Below are 19408 nucleotides of genomic sequence, written 5' to 3'. Positions count from 1 at the left end.
CTAAACTGTTTTAATCTTAAGTTTATTTTTATATGTATTATATTTATTACATTATTATTTATTTATTTATTTATTTTGAGACGAAATCTCACTCTGTTGCCCAGGCTGGAGTGCAGTGGCTCAATCTCAGCTCACTGCAGCCTCCACCTCCCAGGTTCAAGCAATTCTCCTGCCTCAGCCTCCTGAGTAGCTGGGATTTGTATTTAAAATAGAGACAGGGTTTCACCATGTTGACCAGGGCGGTCTCAAACTCCTGACCTCAGGTAATCCCCCCCACCTTGGCCTCCCAAAGTGCTGGAATTACAGGCGTGAGCCACCGGGCCTGGCCTGTTACATTACTCTTAAACTTTGAGTCATAAGCATTTCATTTCATGTTATAATTTATGTAATTTATTATTTCTTTTACTCTATTCTTTTTTACTTCTGTTATGAGTAGTTTACATAGTAGTGCCCAGGGATATAGTGGCAAAAAACAAAAGCACAAACAGAAGAAATTTGAAACCCCCTGCTTCACCATCACTACTGATTGCAGCTTGGAACATGTATTAGAATTACCTGTGACTTTTTAAAATTGCTAATTTCTAGACCCATCCCACACATATTAAATCAGAATGTCCCAGACTGATTGCTGCCTAGGGGTATTCTAAAAGTTTGAGAACCACTGCTTTAAAGGATGGGTCTCTAGAACATGTGACCCAGGGAGACTGTTATGCGTTGAACAGCATCTTTCCAAATTCATACATTGAAATACCACCAGTACTTCAGAATGTGACCTTACAGGCATGCACACAGGCAGAATGTCATGTGAAGATTAAGGCAGAGATCAGGATGATGCAGCAGAAACCAAGGGACACAGACGGTTGCAAGCCAACTTCTAGAGGCTGAGAGATAGAGATAGATAATAGGCTCTCCCTCAAACCCCTTAAAGGAACCAACCCTGACAATACCTTGATCTTAGACCTCTGGCACCTTCTCTTTAAGAATAAGGAGAGTAAAATCTCTCAGGGAGAAGGAGAATAGGGATGGCACTTGTCCTATCCCCACTAATGTATTTTCTAGACATACCTGCTGTCCAAGCCTTGCACGCTGTCTGAAGAAACTAAGATAAAGAGCATCTTACCATAAGTCTTACTCAAGTTGCCACACCTGCTGACCACAGGACGTGGACAAATTAAAATAAGAAACATCTCAATGTAAATCTCACTCAAAGGAGTTAATCCTATTGACCACATGCACATAAGACCAGAGGAATAACCAACTTTCAACTCATGCTTCAGTATAGTACTGAAATCCTTGCCCAGGAAGGGACTTTCTTGCCATTTTCTGATCATGTGACCTATGTGTTAGCAGGATTCTTTACTAAGTCTGTGCACCCTGCACTCCACCCAGCAATGCAACGATGCTCATCTAGCTCATGAATTGTGCATGCTACCCTCCTTAAGACACTACAATGCACTCCCCAAGGGGAGTCAGCCAGAGAACTTTTTTTTTTTTTTTACTGGATTATCTCCCCAGTGCCAACCTTTCCAGGCATAAGCCATAAACCTTGTCTGGTAAAAAATTTTCTCACCTCATGTTAATTTCTATTACATTGAGTGCCAAGACCCTTATGCCGGTAACACTCTTACCCTCCCTTCCTTTAGCTATTCCCATATCTAACCTATTTCAGGAGATTGAGAATTCATCTGTTGATTCAGTTCTGACAAAGAAAGATTCCAGTGTATATTTTATGGCATTAATATACTGTGAATTTTTTACTTTGACAAAAAAATATTTTTTCAGTTTAGCTTTGCTACCTAAGGAGTGGGAAATGTTGCATTTCTGTCTGTCTGTCCATCTGTCTGTCTCTCACTCTCTCTCTCTCTCTGTCTGTCTCTCTCTCTATTTTTTGACTTGGAGTTTCTAAAACCATTATTAAAATATTAGGAAAGCTAATCTTTCAGTGTTATTTTAAAATTACGTTTTAGATGAAGAAGTTCATAAAGACAGAATTTTGACAGGCCATTTTAAGACTTTTAGTTTTAATCCGTTGACATTTTAGTAAGCTCATAAATATGTCCAAAGTTTACTGAGTTTTACACCCACAATCTCTATAAGAAATTCAATCAGAGCCATGGTTTACTATCCAATTTTATAGACTGCCCTATTTTGAAGTTTACTTGAAACCATATTTTAGACTTAAGCCAATTAATAACTTAAAATAACCCCACTAACATAAAATTCAATTTGATATTTAAGTATTTTACAATATTCATTTTTTCCTGTAATTTTAATAACCCAGATCTGTAATTTGGTGAACTATATCAATGAACCATACAAATGATGAGTTGATGGAATATATCCTAAAATAAATCCATTGAAACCTATGATTGTTCTTTCATTCTAACATGTTCTGAGAAAATGGTGTCCTTACTCAAATAAATATTGAAGGTACACTAAAAGGAAATATAAGAAATTATAATTTTAATATCTGTTAATGAAGAATTCTCAAACTTATTTGATCTTGAAAATTCTTTTGTAAAATGTATCTTTTAATGGGCTCCAAAACGCTTGATCTGCAGAGTACATTTTGAGAAATTCTGAGGACCTCACGTCTCCAAATGTGAGTAATTTTAACTGAAAACCAACAAACGAGACGAATCTCACTTGTGACTTCTGTTTTTTTCACAATTCAAATTGATATAAAGCTTAAGAATGAGACAATACTGTGCAATTGTAAAGTAATCACTGAATTTTACCTAATATTAGTTTTCCAGCTTGGCCTAAGTTAGCTTTCTTTTCAATCACAATTTCATTTGTCAGAGAAAATGGCATTGTATTTAATTTTACTTCAACTTTACATTTATAACAATAGCCCTCAAAATAAGATGCAAGTAGTTAAACGTCCTAGCAATAAGTCAACTGGTGACTCACTTAGCTGTGTATGCAGTTTTGAAGGTGAGATTAGTTGCAAAACTAAGACTTACAATTTACAAAATAAAATCTAAAACTAAAACTTCACTTCATAGTTTTTTTAATTTTATTGACTGATTCAAGCTCTAAACACTGGTTATTCCCTGGTTCTTCTAAGGAGAAATATGCTGGTGTTACCAAGCATAGATACACTGTACTCCCACCAGGGAGAAAAGTAGAGCCTAAATAAAACATGTGTAGGGCATGGTGGCTCACGCCTGTAATCCCAGCACTTTGGGAGATCAAGGCAGGCAAATCACAAGGTCAGGAGTTCAAGACCAGCCTGGACAACGTAGTGAAACCCTGTTTCTACCAAAATACAAAAAATTAGCTGGGCATAGTGGTGCTTGCCTGTAATCCCAGCTACTCCAGAGACTGAGGCGGGAGAATCGCTTAAACTCAGGAGGCAGAATTTCAGCCAGCCGAGATTGCGCCACTGCACTCCGGCCTGAGCAACAAGAGCGAAACTCCGTCTCAGAAAAAATAAATAAATAAATAAATAAAACATATGACTAAGCAGTAAGAACCTTTAGGGTGTTGAGCAATTAATATCAGCAGGTAAAGAACTTATCCAAGAGTTGTTGATTATGTAAGCAATAAGCAAATTTCACTTACATATTTATTATTTTCCCTGATTGCTTCCCAAAACATGTCATATAATACAATAAAATGAAACATACAATAAGATCATACCAAGCATAATATCAGTGACATGTATTTCTTTGTATTTACAGTTATTTTACTTTCTGCTTGCTTTATCTGATTTTTTTATGTTTTAGGAAAAGTGTGAGAGATTGGCAAATATATTTTATAATAAATATAAAAGAAATACCATATTTTATTACATTGTGGGTTGTAATAAAAACGTATAGCAAATGAAATNTTCTAGAGGCTGAGAGATAGAGATAGATAATAGGCTCTCCCTCAAACCCCTTAAAGGAACCAACCCTGACAATACCTTGATCTTAGACCTCTGGCACCTTCTCTTTAAGAATAAGGAGAGTAAAATCTCTCAGGGAGAAGGAGAATAGGGATGGCACTTGTCCTATCCCCACTAATGTATTTTTCTAGACATACCTGCTGTCCAAGCCTTGCACGCTGTCTGAAGAAACTAAGATAAAGAGCATCTTACCATAAGTCTTACTCAAGTTGCCACACCTGCTGACCACAGGACGTGGACAAATTAAAATAAGAAACATCTCAATGTAAATCTCACTCAAAGGAGTTAATCCTATTGACCACATGCACATAAGACCAGAGGAATAACCAACTTTCAACTCATGCTTCAGTATAGTACTGAAATCCTTGCCCAGGAAGGGACTTTCTTGCCATTTTCTGATCATGTGACCTATGTGTTAGCAGGATTCTTTACTAAGTCTGTGCACCCTGCACTCCACCCAGCAATGCAACGATGCTCATCTAGCTCATGAATTGTGCATGCTACCCTCCTTAAGACACTACAATGCACTCCCCAAGGGGAGTCAGCCAGAGAACTTTTTTTTTTTTTTTTACTGGATTATCTCCCCAGTGCCAACCTTTCCAGGCATAAGCCATAAACCTTGTCTGGTAAAAAATTTTCTCACCTCATGTTAATTTCTATTACATTGAGTGCCAAGACCCTTATGCCGGTAACACTCTTACCCTCCCTTCCTTTAGCTATTCCCATATCTAACCTATTTCAGGAGATTGAGAATTCATCTGTTGATTCAGTTCTGACAAAGAAAGATTCCAGTGTATATTTTATGGCATTAATATACTGTGAATTTTTTACTTTGACAAAAAAATATTTTTTCAGTTTAGCTTTGCTACCTAAGGAGTGGGAAATGTTGCATTTCTGTCTGTCTGTCCATCTGTCTGTCTCTCACTCTCTCTCTCTCTCTGTCTGTCTCTCTCTCTATTTTTTGACTTGGAGTTTCTAAAACCATTATTAAAATATTAGGAAAGCTAATCTTTCAGTGTTATTTTAAAATTACGTTTTTAGATGAAGAAGTTCATAAAGACAGAATTTTTGACAGGCCATTTTAAGACTTTTAGTTTTTAATCCGTTGACATTTTAGTAAGCTCATAAATATGTCCAAAGTTTACTGAGTTTTACACCCACAATCTCTATAAGAAATTCAATCAGAGCCATGGTTTACTATCCAATTTTATAGACTGCCCTATTTTGAAGTTTACTTGAAACCATATTTTAGACTTAAGCCAATTAATAACTTAAAAATAACCCCACTAACATAAAATTCAATTTGATATTTAAGTATTTTACAATATTCATTTTTTCCTGTAATTTTTAATAACCCAGATCTGTAATTTGGTGAACTATATCAATGAACCATACAAATGATGAGTTGATGGAATATATCCTAAAATAAATCCATTGAAACCTATGATTGTTCTTTCATTCTAACATGTTCTGAGAAAAATGGTGTCCTTACTCAAATAAATATTGAAGGTACACTAAAAGGAAATATAAGAAATTATAATTTTTAATATCTGTTAATGAAGAATTCTCAAACTTATTTGATCTTGAAAATTCTTTTGTAAAATGTATCTTTTAATGGGCTCCAAAACGCTTGATCTGCAGAGTACATTTTGAGAAATTCTGAGGACCTCACGTCTCCAAATGTGAGTAATTTTTAACTGAAAACCAACAAACGAGACGAATCTCACTTGTGACTTCTGTTTTTTTCACAATTCAAATTGATATAAAGCTTAAGAATGAGACAATACTGTGCAATTGTAAAGTAATCACTGAATTTTACCTAATATTAGTTTTCCAGCTTGGCCTAAGTTAGCTTTCTTTTTCAATCACAATTTCATTTGTCAGAGAAAATGGCATTGTATTTAATTTTACTTCAACTTTACATTTATAACAATAGCCCTCAAAATAAGATGCAAGTAGTTAAACGTCCTAGCAATAAGTCAACTGGTGACTCACTTAGCTGTGTATGCAGTTTTGAAGGTGAGATTAGTTGCAAAACTAAGACTTACAATTTACAAAATAAAATCTAAAACTAAAAACTTCACTTCATAGTTTTTTTAATTTTTATTGACTGATTCAAGCTCTAAACACTGGTTATTCCCTGGTTCTTCTAAGGAGAAATATGCTGGTGTTACCAAGCATAGATACACTGTACTCCCACCAGGGAGAAAAGTAGAGCCTAAATAAAACATGTGTAGGGCATGGTGGCTCACGCCTGTAATCCCAGCACTTTGGGAGATCAAGGCAGGCAAATCACAAGGTCAGGAGTTCAAGACCAGCCTGGACAACGTAGTGAAACCCTGTTTCTACCAAAAATACAAAAAATTAGCTGGGCATAGTGGTGCTTGCCTGTAATCCCAGCTACTCCAGAGACTGAGGCGGGAGAATCGCTTAAACTCAGGAGGCAGAATTTCAGCCAGCCGAGATTGCGCCACTGCACTCCGGCCTGAGCAACAAGAGCGAAACTCCGTCTCAGAAAAAATAAATAAATAAATAAATAAAACATATGACTAAGCAGTAAGAACCTTTAGGGTGTTGAGCAATTAATATCAGCAGGTAAAGAACTTATCCAAGAGTTGTTGATTATGTAAGCAATAAGCAAATTTCACTTACATATTTATTATTTTTCCCTGATTGCTTCCCAAAAACATGTCATATAATACAATAAAATGAAACATACAATAAGATCATACCAAGCATAATATCAGTGACATGTATTTCTTTGTATTTACAGTTATTTTACTTTCTGCTTGCTTTATCTGATTTTTTTATGTTTTAGGAAAAGTGTGAGAGATTGGCAAATATATTTTATAATAAATATAAAAAGAAATACCATATTTTATTACATTGTGGGTTGTAATAAAAACGTATAGCAAATGAAATTTTTTAATTAAAAAAATGGTCTTCAAAGCTATGCTTAATTCAAAAGAAGAAAAAATTCTAAATGTATTTAATTTCCATTTAACTTATCAAAAGCCAAGTCCTGAAGACTCAAATTACAGAATTTTTCTCACAGAGAGTACATCCCCTGGGCCTATGATGTTTAGGTCATAAAGTTACCTGCTCTAAGATGTAAAGACAACGTGACCTAAAGGAAGTAAAAATTCCAACATACCCCTTTTAACCTAGGGAATTGGGGGATGACAACAGAATTATGAGAAGCAGAGATACCTTAATTCAAGAGTGCCTGGACCAACCTTTGACAGATCACAGGATCAAGAGGTGATGTGTTTAAGACAAGTTAAAGAGAATGATGAGGGTAGAATGCATTTGGTCCCACTGGGGAAATGGAATTAAAAGGGTCTCACATTTGGGACCGTGGGAGTACATACCTAAGCAAGATGATCTCATTTCAAAATAAGTAGCCATATTCAAATAATAAGATCGAAACTTTATTGGTGAACAGAAGGCCCAGTTTTGACTCCCAAGCCTTTGTTAGTGCTCATGTGTTAGAAAGGCACCCAAAACTTTCCACGCTTTTCAGGAAAGTGAGACTACCAAAAGTGAGGATTGCATGTAAAAACACCATGGCAAAACATGAGGTGAATCATTTCAGGCAAGAGCTGGGTAAAGGATTGTGATAGTGTGATATAATAAAGAATACAGGTTTGGTCTTTGTCTCCAGTTTCTGGTGCAGAGCTTCTAAAACCTTCTAAAATCCCTTTGGAATTTCCTAAGTAATGAGCATGATGGGCGCATCTTTGGTTACAATATTTGGTCTTAGGCCTCAGCTTCTAAGACCCTCGGAATCTCCAAAGTGATGAGGGTCTTTTTGTATCCTAATGAGATGACTGATGGCCAGAGGCCCCTAGATAACTTCAGGATGGAGGCTGGCCACCAGAAAGAAAGGCATTATTATATGGTTGAAACTTGCAGGTCTATTCTCAACCTTTAGGGAGAGAAAGGGGAGCTGGATGGACATTGAGTTTATCACCAATGGCAAATGATATAATCAATCATGCATATGTGATAGAACCTCCATTAAAAACTCTAATTGATAGAGTTCAGAGAACATTTGGTTAGTGAACACCTCCAGGCACCAATAAAGTGTGAAAAGGTGGGTGCCCCTCCCCTACCTTGCCCTATGTATCTCTTTCATTTGGCAGTTCCTGGAGTTGTACCCTCATAATATAATGGTAATAGTAAGTGAAGTGCTTTCCTGTGTTCTGTGATCTGTTCTAACAATTTGTTAAATCTTACGAAGGGGTTGCGGAAACCTTCTGAATTTATAGCTGGTCAGTCAGAAGTTCCAGTAGTCCAGGACTTATGCCTGGCATCTGAAGTGGGGGGCAGTCTTTTGAGATTGAGCACTTAACTTGTGGAATGGAATGTCAATTTCAAGTAACTATTGTCAGACTATTGTAGGATACCCATCTGTTATTAGAGAATTGGGTGGTGTAGGGATATCTGTAAGCCAAGGAGAGAGACCTCAGAAGAAATCAACCCTTCCAATACCTTGATCTCAGACTTTTCACCTCCAGAACTGTGAGAAAATAAATGTTTGTTATTTTAGCCACTCACTCTGTGGTACTGTGTTATGGTAACCCTAGCAAGCAAGTACATTAATATCAGCTACCATAGTCAGTAGCTGACTTGAGTAAACTATATATATATATATCAGGTAAAGCATACATTTCTCAGTGGATCCTGATGAATGTGCTGCCCAAAACAACACAAGGTCAGGGGTTTGTCTCTTTTCCCTACATTCACAAATTCTCTATCTTCACATATCTTGATGATATCTTTGTGAAAGAAGTAGGAGTGGTACAATATAGGTCTGAAAGAATGAGCACTTTACCAAAAAGACTATCTCCCTCAGCAGGAAGTTCATAACTGCAGATCTTAAAATGTACTCCTTTAGCTAGCAGAGTGAAATCTCATGAAGAAAGTCACCTAAATTATTAATAAATAAACTGCCTATATTTTGCTTGGCTGAGTATAGTGTAAGCAAATTGGAAACTCTGCTTTAAAAAAAAAACAAATAGAAGAGTCACTTAATAAATTTAGGGGAAGGCAACACGAAGAAATGAGCTAATTTTAAGAGCAAACTTTGGGTAAGAAGAGCTAGTTGCTCTGGGCACAAAATACAAACACAAGCATATTCTTTTTAAAAAATATAAAGTAATACCACTTGGAAATAAAAATGAATACATTAGTTACCTGTGCAACAGTAGACGTTAATCTCAAAAGCATTATGATGAACAAAGTAACCCAGCAAAAAATAAATGAGAGTCTATGATTCCATTTATGTGAAATTCTAGAACCAGCAAAAAGTTAATCTATAGTGATGCACATTAGGACATGGGCTGACTATGGTGGACTGGGTATCTGGGGTGATATAAATATTCCACATCTTGGGAATGGAGATACACCTCTCAGAAACCATTCAGAGATACTTGCCCTGACCAACTGTAGATAGCAGAGTTAACTGACAGCCCCAGCTCCCATCTCTGTTCAATATGAGAATAATCCAATGAGCAATCTTTGCTCAGGGACTCTCCATTAGAAACATTCTCAAACCTCTGCTGTGGTCTGAAACAGTCACTCAATTCTTTCTTGCTCTCTCCTTTCATCAATGTCAGGCTGTTCCTGCCTACTTCTTCCCTCTTCCTCTTTGTATTTCACAGGTGTTTCCCTCAATAAATCTCTTGCACATTTAATCCCACTGATATCTGCTTTTCAGATGATACATGGGATTTGGGGTTACATGGTTATACATTTGTCAAAACTCATAGAACTATACACTTGACATCTGTGTATTTTACAGTATGAGAATTTTACATCTAAAAATAAAAACCTGCCTTGCCTTTTTATCTTGAAATCTGCTTGTACGCTCATGAAATATGTCAGTACTAGGTAAGTAATACTTGGCACTATTTCTGGAATAATATTTCAGTAATAGACACACAGAGGTATAGACAAACAAGTTCATAGTATTCTTAGTTAGGAAGCAGGCCCATAGAGAGATGACATGAGGCATCCCAGTTGAAATGCTATTTGGTAAGCTAGCTTCACTCACTGGTAGATGAACTTCCTGGACAGATGCCTACTATCACACAATTTAATCTTTAGCATACCTTTGTAGGTTATAAATTATTACAAATCTTGAAATCCCAGAGTTTCAAGTGGAACTCTGAGTCTCAAATTGTCACAGTGAAAACGATACTCAACAAGCTTGATAGAATGTTCCACTGTGTCAGCCAACTGGTCTTCATTTTCCAGTCCTCTTTACTTTCTTCATGGATAGAGAAAGCAATGCATCACCATTTTGTTCTAACTCTACATTCGTTCCTACTTTTAGGGTTATATTTGCATATATCATGTCTCTTTCCTAAAGTTTGCTCTCCCATTGCTTTGTATAATTTTCCAGAAATTAGATTTCTGGAAAGCTCTTTCTTTCACTCTTTCTCATACCTATTGCGCATTTGTCCTTTTTTGATGCCTTACTCCCCTATCATGAGTCCTTTTTATGCATATGCCAACATATGTGAATCTGACATATAATGAATGATATGTCTGAGGGTTATTTCCTGTATAACAATTAGCTGGAAACCCCAGAGATTTTAGTAAATAGTTGCATTTGCCATTTTTAGTACACAGGAGAAGTAAGCTTTTCTGCAATCATTTCAGAAGAAAGTGCAGATGGGTAGGCTGAGCCTGAGTCAGGGGCTAAAATGACACTGACAGGGAGAAGAAGCAGGATTTTTTTCTTCCTCTAGTAAAAGAAAAAAAGTGAAAACATATAGCAAACTCTGACTTAATAATCATCAAAGATTTATTTATCACCTAGTATGTGCCAGGCACTGTACTAAGCACAGATGGGAATACATAAGTAAGCCATTTCCTTGACCCTCAAGGAACTCACAGTCTAATGGAGATGACAGACAAAAAACCAACAGTTACAATAAAATGTAAGCACTGCAGTACTCACTGACAGAGCTCCAAGTTGCCCACTGTGAAAGACAAAATGTCCAGGACAACTAAGGAGGTGATAGTTTTCTACTACTACAAAAGAGAGAATGTTCAATGAGGAATGTCTCAAAACAGATAATTTCTGAGATTTTCTAAAAATTAAAGATTCAAGAGAGAGGATTAAGATATGTCTTATCTTTGAAAACACAGAAGGGTGGAGGAGTTACTCTACCACTGCTGCTGTCTAGAAACACAGGCTCAGATAAACTTCAACATTCACACGCTTTTGAATGTCTTACAACTTTATCTTCTTTTGATGCCCCACTCCTCTAGGAAACCTAGGGGAGAAGAATCTGGCAGTGTGCTTGTGCTTTGGGATAATGGAGATAATGAGCTTCCAAGGAAATCACCTCTTGACAGGAAAGGAAATTTCAGGAAAAATAAATAAAATATATATAATATATATATTAAATATATAGCCAAAAAACATGCTAGGCCATTTAAGTTTGGAATGGCACAGAATTATAGAGTCTGTTTCAAGGCATGGCAGAAACTGAGAACCAAAAGTGCAAAAGAACGGAATTAAGGAAAAAAAAAAACATTTAAAGGAGTTTGGATTATAAACTGAAGCCATTAAGAAATTATTGGACTCATAAAAGGGGATGTAATGTGATCACTTTTTTGTATAGCAAGATTACTTAGAAAAAGATGGATAGTGTGAAATAGACAGCAGAATGTCATACCTGAAGACAGAGAGACGAGAAAGGAGACTACCTGAAAAATATGTAGAACGACTGTTGAAAGTCTGAACAATTATACCAGGGAGCACTCCTGACGGACCCTTAACACTTATGTGGCAGAATCTCATGCTCTATTATTATTAGAGGGCTGTACACATATATTTTATGTTTCCTATTTACCTATTTACCTAGATGAACTAACTACTTGACCACTCCTCTAAAACCAGATGTTGACAGTCATCATGGTATGGATTTTCACAGAAACTCAATGCAATACTAAGTGCACATTTACATTCTCCCCTTCAATTTTGTTTTTCTATGCTTTAGGTCTGTATTTATCTTATATTTACCTTTATCTCTTCCTACCCTCACAAACTCCAATTGTCAGCTAGTTTAAGGAGCGAATCATCCTGCAAATTACTGTATACACCTGGGTCAGCATTTTCACCTTTCCTGTACTCAGTAAATGGTTAATTAAGAAGCATATGCATACATCATTCTGATTGGCAACCTTGGGTCAGGAAATCAGTGTATCTTAATGACTGACATTCAGAATCTAACATGTAAATTTTCTCAATTTACATTTAAATATGAATGCGTGATGCATATTTAAATATATTTGCATAATGCATATTTAGTATATTTACATTGAAATTCAGTTGCAGTGAAATCTGAATGTATAAGTTGCTGACATTTTTATTTTCCTGGCTTCCCTGTCTTTTGAGAATGCTCTATGTCAGTAAAAGACCTTGAATTGTAGAAAAAAATGGCCATCTCTGCAGAAGTTGCAGCATGCTTACCTGGAAAGTGTTCTTATTAGGATCATAGCTATAACTTCCTATTATTGCAAATGTACACATATTTTAGTAAATAATAAAATAAATTACAATATCAGTCATCTTATAATTCAGTCTGGAGGCAAGAGGCTCAGAAAATGGTACCTGTAACCTCTAGGGACAGATTCCGTCATTAGATTAACAATCACTGAGGCAACCATACATCATTAAAACAGACAAGTGGTGCACCAGGGATGCAGGAATAATAAGCAGAGCAACCTGTAGTGTCACTTCATATAGGAAAACTGTGGACATCTTGTAGATGTGAGAATCTTGTTTGTTTTGGATAAAATATAATCACCACCTCTAGAGATATGATAAGATAAAAGATGAAACAAAGCTATACCCAAAGGATACATCTTCATTTATCTGGTTTGTCTGTACTGAAGGCACCGAATGAACAATGAATGCATTGAAGTTAGTGACTAGATTCTGCACAGGCAGTGGTGCAGAACTGATTTTTCACTCATTTATCTAAACATTACACTATTATCAACCTCAAAGAAAGTTTGTTTATAAACCCAATTTCCATTGTAGAAAGAAATAGACTGGGCTAAATAATTTGGATTATGTGCAATACCTATTTTTCCTTTCCTTTATTACATTTCCATTTCTAAATGAGGATTGCAAAACAGATAACAGTATGCTCTCCTATGTAAGCTCAGAAACTTATTATAATTCTCACAGAATTGTTTTGAACACAATATGCATTTATCTGTAAAGTACTGTGGGGATGTTGCCACTCATTAGATCTGCATTGTAGGGAATTAGAATGTGCATAATCAGGCTGTTTGAAGCAGAGCACTTTTGAAGCTATCAAAATTCATCACCTCTAGGGTCTTTCAGCCAACTCTCCAATCCACCTAGCCATTCAGAACATGGCTAAATTCTGTGAACATCAAATTATAAAACTGACCAAGTCATATTTTATTGAATGTCAGAAAATCCTCATTTTCATACAAAACTCTGCTACTCACCTCATAACTTAAGCAAATGATTTAACTGTTTTGTGCCTCAATGTCTTTGAAATAAGTGTTCCCAACTGGATTGCTAATCTTATTGAAGGTGTCTGCCTTTATGACACTGGCAAACATGTTGAAGAGTAGTAATTATGTTGCTTAATAAAAGTTTGAGAGAGAAGGAACAAAATTAAAAAAAATTAGTTTGATTATTTATGGCTTTTTCAAAGTTTCCTTAAAGTATCTTGATTTTTTAATTTGAAAATTTAGCCTGGCTTAGGATTGTTAACTGTTAAGGCCAAAATTTTTCAATAAAAAACTAAAATGGAAATTATACTTAGTCCTAATCCTAATTCCGGTTTTTTCCTATCCATTTCATTTCATTCACATCCTTTTACATTGGAAAAGAAATTAAGCCCAGGTATTTAATAAGAATCAAATTTAATTTAAAAATTTTTATGTTCAAGCGCAAGACCAAAGGACCAGATAAATTTATGGTGGAAGGGCAATATAAATGAAGCAAAGGAGGATTATTTTGAATTTATATTCTCAATGCTTAAATTAATATTTTGGTATCCTTTGCATCTAAAATCAACTTTACCGAACAATGATTATAATTACTTTTAGATTTTTAATTGGAAAAAAGAATTCTAAATGCAATTTTCCATGGCCTAATGCACTCTAACTGTGTTTTGGTTTATAACAATTTAAGTGCCCTGTTCATTTCATTGTAAAAAGGGCAAGAAATCTCAGTCATAATACTTAAAAACTTCAAATCTGAATTTGCTACGCTTGTCAAAATTAACGCAAGCTTCTATTCAGGAGAACATTTGAAATTAAAAAAAAAAAAAAAAAAAAAAAAAAAATGTATGCTTTGTTGAAAAAGTGTATACTACTCATTTTCAGTTATTTAACGTTATGTAAGTCAGTTATGGTAAGCGTTCTAAATTATGATGCCATTTCCTAAAGAGTTTTCAAACTAAATTTCTACTTGTATGTAGCTTACCTCGCAATCTATTAATTGCCATTTAGTTTTGGACATCCATAGAGCACAATTTCAATTCTCAGCAAACGATTTCAAAGATTAGCACACAAAACACAATAGGAGGTAAAATAACTACCTTCTAACATCGTCACCTCAAATCATTGCAAAAATACATACAATTTTCTATTATAGTCTGAATTTAATAGAATATCTATTTGACCTTGTCATTGTTAGTTGCCTTATTATGTTTGATAATTGTTCATATACAAACGGACTGCTAATTGTAAGAAATAAACTAATATCTCAGTCCCTGCGGGCCCAGTAACAAACATTCCTCCATTTGTCTCAACTTCATGCGGCCCAGCTGCAAAACATTTCAGGTCCATTTGTTCTCACTTCTGGGCCCGGGGCAACATTCCGTCATTTGTCTTCAACTTCCTGGGCCCCAGGGTGCAAACTTCCTCCATTTGGTCTCAACTTTTAGAAAACACCCCTGGAGAGTCCCGCCGATAAGGTCACACCATTTGTGGGGAGCTGGAGTTTTACTGAAAGGCGCCGGGAACCAATAAAAAAATGCTAATGTATAACTTAAAATGTTAAACCAATTGCTTAATGCTGTAACCCAAGAATTCCTTGCTTTCTCGTAACCTTACATATCCTGATTTAACATCGGCGCCTATAAAAAGCGAGTGCATGGCATCGTTCGGGGGCCCTCTTGCTATGGCTGTGCGCGCAGGGAGGGGACCAAGTTCGAACTTGCAGTAAAGATCCTTGCCGCTTGGCTTTGACTTGACTCTGGTGGTCTTCTTCGGGGAATAAACGGTCTGGGCATAACACTAATGCATTCTATTCAAAAATTATGTCCATATATAGAACTAATACTCTTCAGAGTATAGGAAGGTACATGGAATATTCTGGGTTGTCAATAAACTTTTTGAATAAACAAATACACCCACAAATAAATGAATTAATTGACAAAAGCTATGTGTATTCTTCTGTAGTGTCCTTACCATTGTAAAATTAGTTTGTTCTCATGACCCATAAGTTACCATTTCTTTTATATATGTATTTTCACTTTTGTGTTTGTAATTCTGAGAGATACAACAGCTTCTCAAGTATTGGTAAATGGGGAAAACAGGAGAGAGGAAACATAGAAAAAAAGCAGATAGAGAGAAATGGAGAAATAAGGGAAAATGCAGAGTAATAAGAAGAAAAAAGAAAGGAAGAAAAATTTATCTAGTTGAAATAGTTAAATTACATATTTGATATTGATATTCTACATTATAATGGTAACTCTTATTTTTATTTTCTAGTTCAAAATAAAGTGTTTCCAAATAGAAAAGAAAATATTCCTAGTACATAATTATTTAAAGAAGTTTAGAAGTTTGATAAATATCTTGGTTACTAAACAGACAGAGATAAGTTCAAATTTTATTTATTACATATATGTATTCCTCTATTATATTAATTTCAAATCAAAATATAACCATAAATATAATAAAACTGGATCACTGACTATGCCTTTCTCGATTTCTGATAAAATTTATTTAAAAATATTAAAATAAGTAGTCAAAAATATAACTGGATCCAAACAAGGAAAAGTGATAGCTAAGAGAAGACTTGAGAATGAAGCAGCCTCTAATTATCCCTCTATCCCTACTCCACAGGGAAACGGAAGAATATGAGTAGTAAACATTTTAAATGTCACTAATGATCACTATATTTAGAGAGAACCACATGAAGGACACAGTAGGTATCACAAAGGAAAAATGTGGTGGGTGGGAATGGAGCCTACTGAGAAGAGGAGCAGAAATGCAAACATGGAATCCCTGCCTTCTAGCTGTCAATTAAATGCTCAGTGAAGGCCGGGCACAGTGGCTCATGCCTGTAATCCTAGCACTTTGGGAGGCCAAGGCTAGTAGATGGCTTGAGCCCAAGAGTTTGAGACCAGCCTGGACAACATGGCAAAATTCCATCTCAACGAAAATAAATAAGTAAGTAAATAAATAGATAACTAATTATCAATCAAGTTGGAATCATTGAGATGTCTTGAATATCTTAATTGTGCAGAAAGCCAAAAAAGAAAGCAGAATAATCACAGTATCAGAACTATCACTCCCCAGCAATTATATTCACTTTATTTGTTTTACAAAAAAAGCAAAACAACAATAAAAACAACAACAAAAACTCATACATAAGATCCTCCGAAGGAGCAGAAATCTCAGGGAAAAGTGACCATGTAAGCCCCACTTGAAGTCTCCTCTACTTTATCTTTCCCATGGAATAGATTAACATCAAAACCCATGCATTATTCATCAAGTTTTTCCAGTCCCTGCTGATTCCCAAAAGAGAAAGGTGGATGTGACAAACGCATAAACTAGTTTGCCTTTCAACTCAGCAAGGCTTTTACTTCCAGGCAGAATTGAAGCAATGGTCTAATGCTCCAGAATATTACCTTAGAAGGGCAGGTACGGTCCTCGAACCTAATGGAATAAGTTCTGGAGCATTTAATAGAAGTAGCAGCAGCAACCAGGACCTCCTAAAGGCTAAACGTTCCCCACACTGGTCCTCAAGCTACAGAAAATAAAATAGAAGGAAACTCTTAGTTTTTACATCATAGCTATGAAATGACTTGTGGGAAGAAATACTTCTTTTATTGCTATGGTTTCACTGTGTCTGCCAAATTGTAACAGTGTGAAGCAGTTTGTTTCTTGGGGAAGTGTTTAGGTCATACAGGCTATGCCCTCATTATTAATGTTGCTATAAAAAGGGCTTTCTACAACGCATTCTTTCTCTTCTGTTCTTCTGCCATGTGAGGGCATGCAGTGTTCAAGACACCACCTTGAAAGAGAGACTGGATCCTTACCAGAAAAACGAATCTGCCAGCACCTTGATCTTGAATTTCCCAGCTTTCAGAACTTCGATAAAATATATTTCTTTCCTTTATAAGTTATCCAGTCTGTGGTATTGTGTTCGAGTAGCACAAGTGGACTAAGACACATGTCCAATATCAGAATACATTAGAAGTTTGGCTGTATCAGTCATCCTGTATGAGTTTTTGCTTTAGAAACAAACAATCTCCTAACTCAGTTGCTTACAATAAATATGTATTTTTTCTAACTCATGTTGCAGGAGGCTTTTAGGCTGAACTCCACTGGGCTCACCTCTATTTCTTATTTCTTGTTATTATGGAACCCAGGCTAAAACAACACCACCACCTAATGTGGGAGGAGGGAGAAGGCAAACCAAAGAAGTCATTTAAAATATCTGCTAATAGATATCTACCTTGGGGAGAGTCGGGGGGGCTCTGTAGGTGAGTTATATCCTTCTACCACAAATCATAATTTATTTAAGGCTGTTAATTTTGTTTAAATCAAAACCTCCATAGGATACAAGCAACATAAGAGGAACATTCTCTTACCAACTACCACTACTGTTCACTTAGCCACAATTTGTGGAGGTAATTCTTTTTTCCTCATTTAATCAAATCTTCTGCAGAGCCTTTTGTTTTATTAGTTCTTCTCAGACAATGAAAAGCTGTCTAGTCACTTTGAGTGAAAAAAAGACATTGTTTTAATAATTAAAGTCTCAATCTTGTATTAAGCATAATTTCTAAAATGAACCCCCAGAGATTTCCCACAGAAATCTTGGAGAAACTTGAAAATGATATCACTTCTGTATTTGTGCTATGTGATATGGCAAAGTTGACTTTAAGATAGGGAGATAATCTGGTTACTCCTGAACTAATCACATGAGCCCATAAATCAAAGACTTTCCCAGGCTGAGGCAGAAGAGAAAGTCAGAAAAGGACTCAATGTGCTCTTGCTGGCTTTAAACATGGAGTGAGCCTAAGAGAAGAAGTTGGTTGCTCTTAAGGAGATGAGCGAAGTCCCTGGCACACAGCCAGCGAGGAAATGGGAGTTAAATTCTACAACAACAAGGAACTGTACTCTGCCAAAAACAGGCATAAGCTTGGAAGAGGACTGCAAGTTCCAAAGGTGAACGTAGCCCTGGTCAGCACCTAGATTTTGGCCTTATGAGACTCTAAGGAGATAACCCAGGTAAGCAATGCTGAACTTCTGACATGGAAAACTGTGTCTACTTAATTTATACTGTTTTAAGCCACAATGTTTGTGGTGATTTCTTATACTGTAGTAGTCAATGAATACAAACACAATGTAATTAATGTTTCAAACCTAAATTTACATCTGCTCTCCTCTCTTAGGGAGCATCTCTGAAAGACTACAAAGCAAAAATAAGGAATGGGATGTTTTGTCTTCCTCCCTACTTCCCTACTTTGCACTTTTCTTCACTACCTCCTGTTAGTCATGGTGTGTGACCCCTCTAGGGAAGAAGGACTGAAAAAAACAGAGGCAAGAAGGGTTTTACTTGACTAGTGCTGTCATCATCTGGTGGGGGATCTCTCTGAGCTTACGGATCCTTTAAAACTGACATTTCCTGGGCTTTGTTGATGTTTAGTGCTGACTCCTCTTTTTGAAATCATGCCTGTGGGTTTTGTTTTGTGCCATCTTGTTTGGTTTGGTTTGACTGAAACTTTATAATAGCCCTTTTTACTGACAGGTCTATGATTCAGACAGCAAACTCTCAATCAACCATCATATCCTACTCTCCTACTCCCCTAGAAATATCCTAAATGGTCTATACCCCAGAGACTCTTCTTTTTGGGTTACTTTGATTTAGCAGGCTTCCCATTGGGGCAGGGTTTCTCCTAAATGGTGTCAGCCTGATCACATTCTGGGATGTTCATGTAGCCCAAAGGAAAGTCATGTGGCCTGATCAGGCAGAATGATAGGAATGCATCTGCTCCCGTGGAGTGCACCTTGCTCCTGCCTGGCCATCACAGAGAGGTAAAGACAGATTTCTGGTTAGCAACATTTTCAAGTGTGAGTCAATTGCTGGTCTAGACTCTGGTAAATATCAAGCTCTCAAGTGGTCTTGCTGAAGAAGATGTGAGGGAGAAGAGGAATAGAGCCTTCCCATGAGAGATGGTGGTGGGATTTACAGTATACAGATGACTATCTTTA

The sequence above is a fragment of the Rhinopithecus bieti genome, unplaced genomic scaffold, assembly GCF_001698545.2.
Source record: "Rhinopithecus bieti isolate Rb0 unplaced genomic scaffold, ASM169854v2 scaffold_19040, whole genome shotgun sequence".
Lineage (NCBI taxonomy): Eukaryota > Metazoa > Chordata > Mammalia > Primates > Cercopithecidae > Rhinopithecus > Rhinopithecus bieti.
This window is presented reverse-complemented; position numbering follows the sequence as displayed.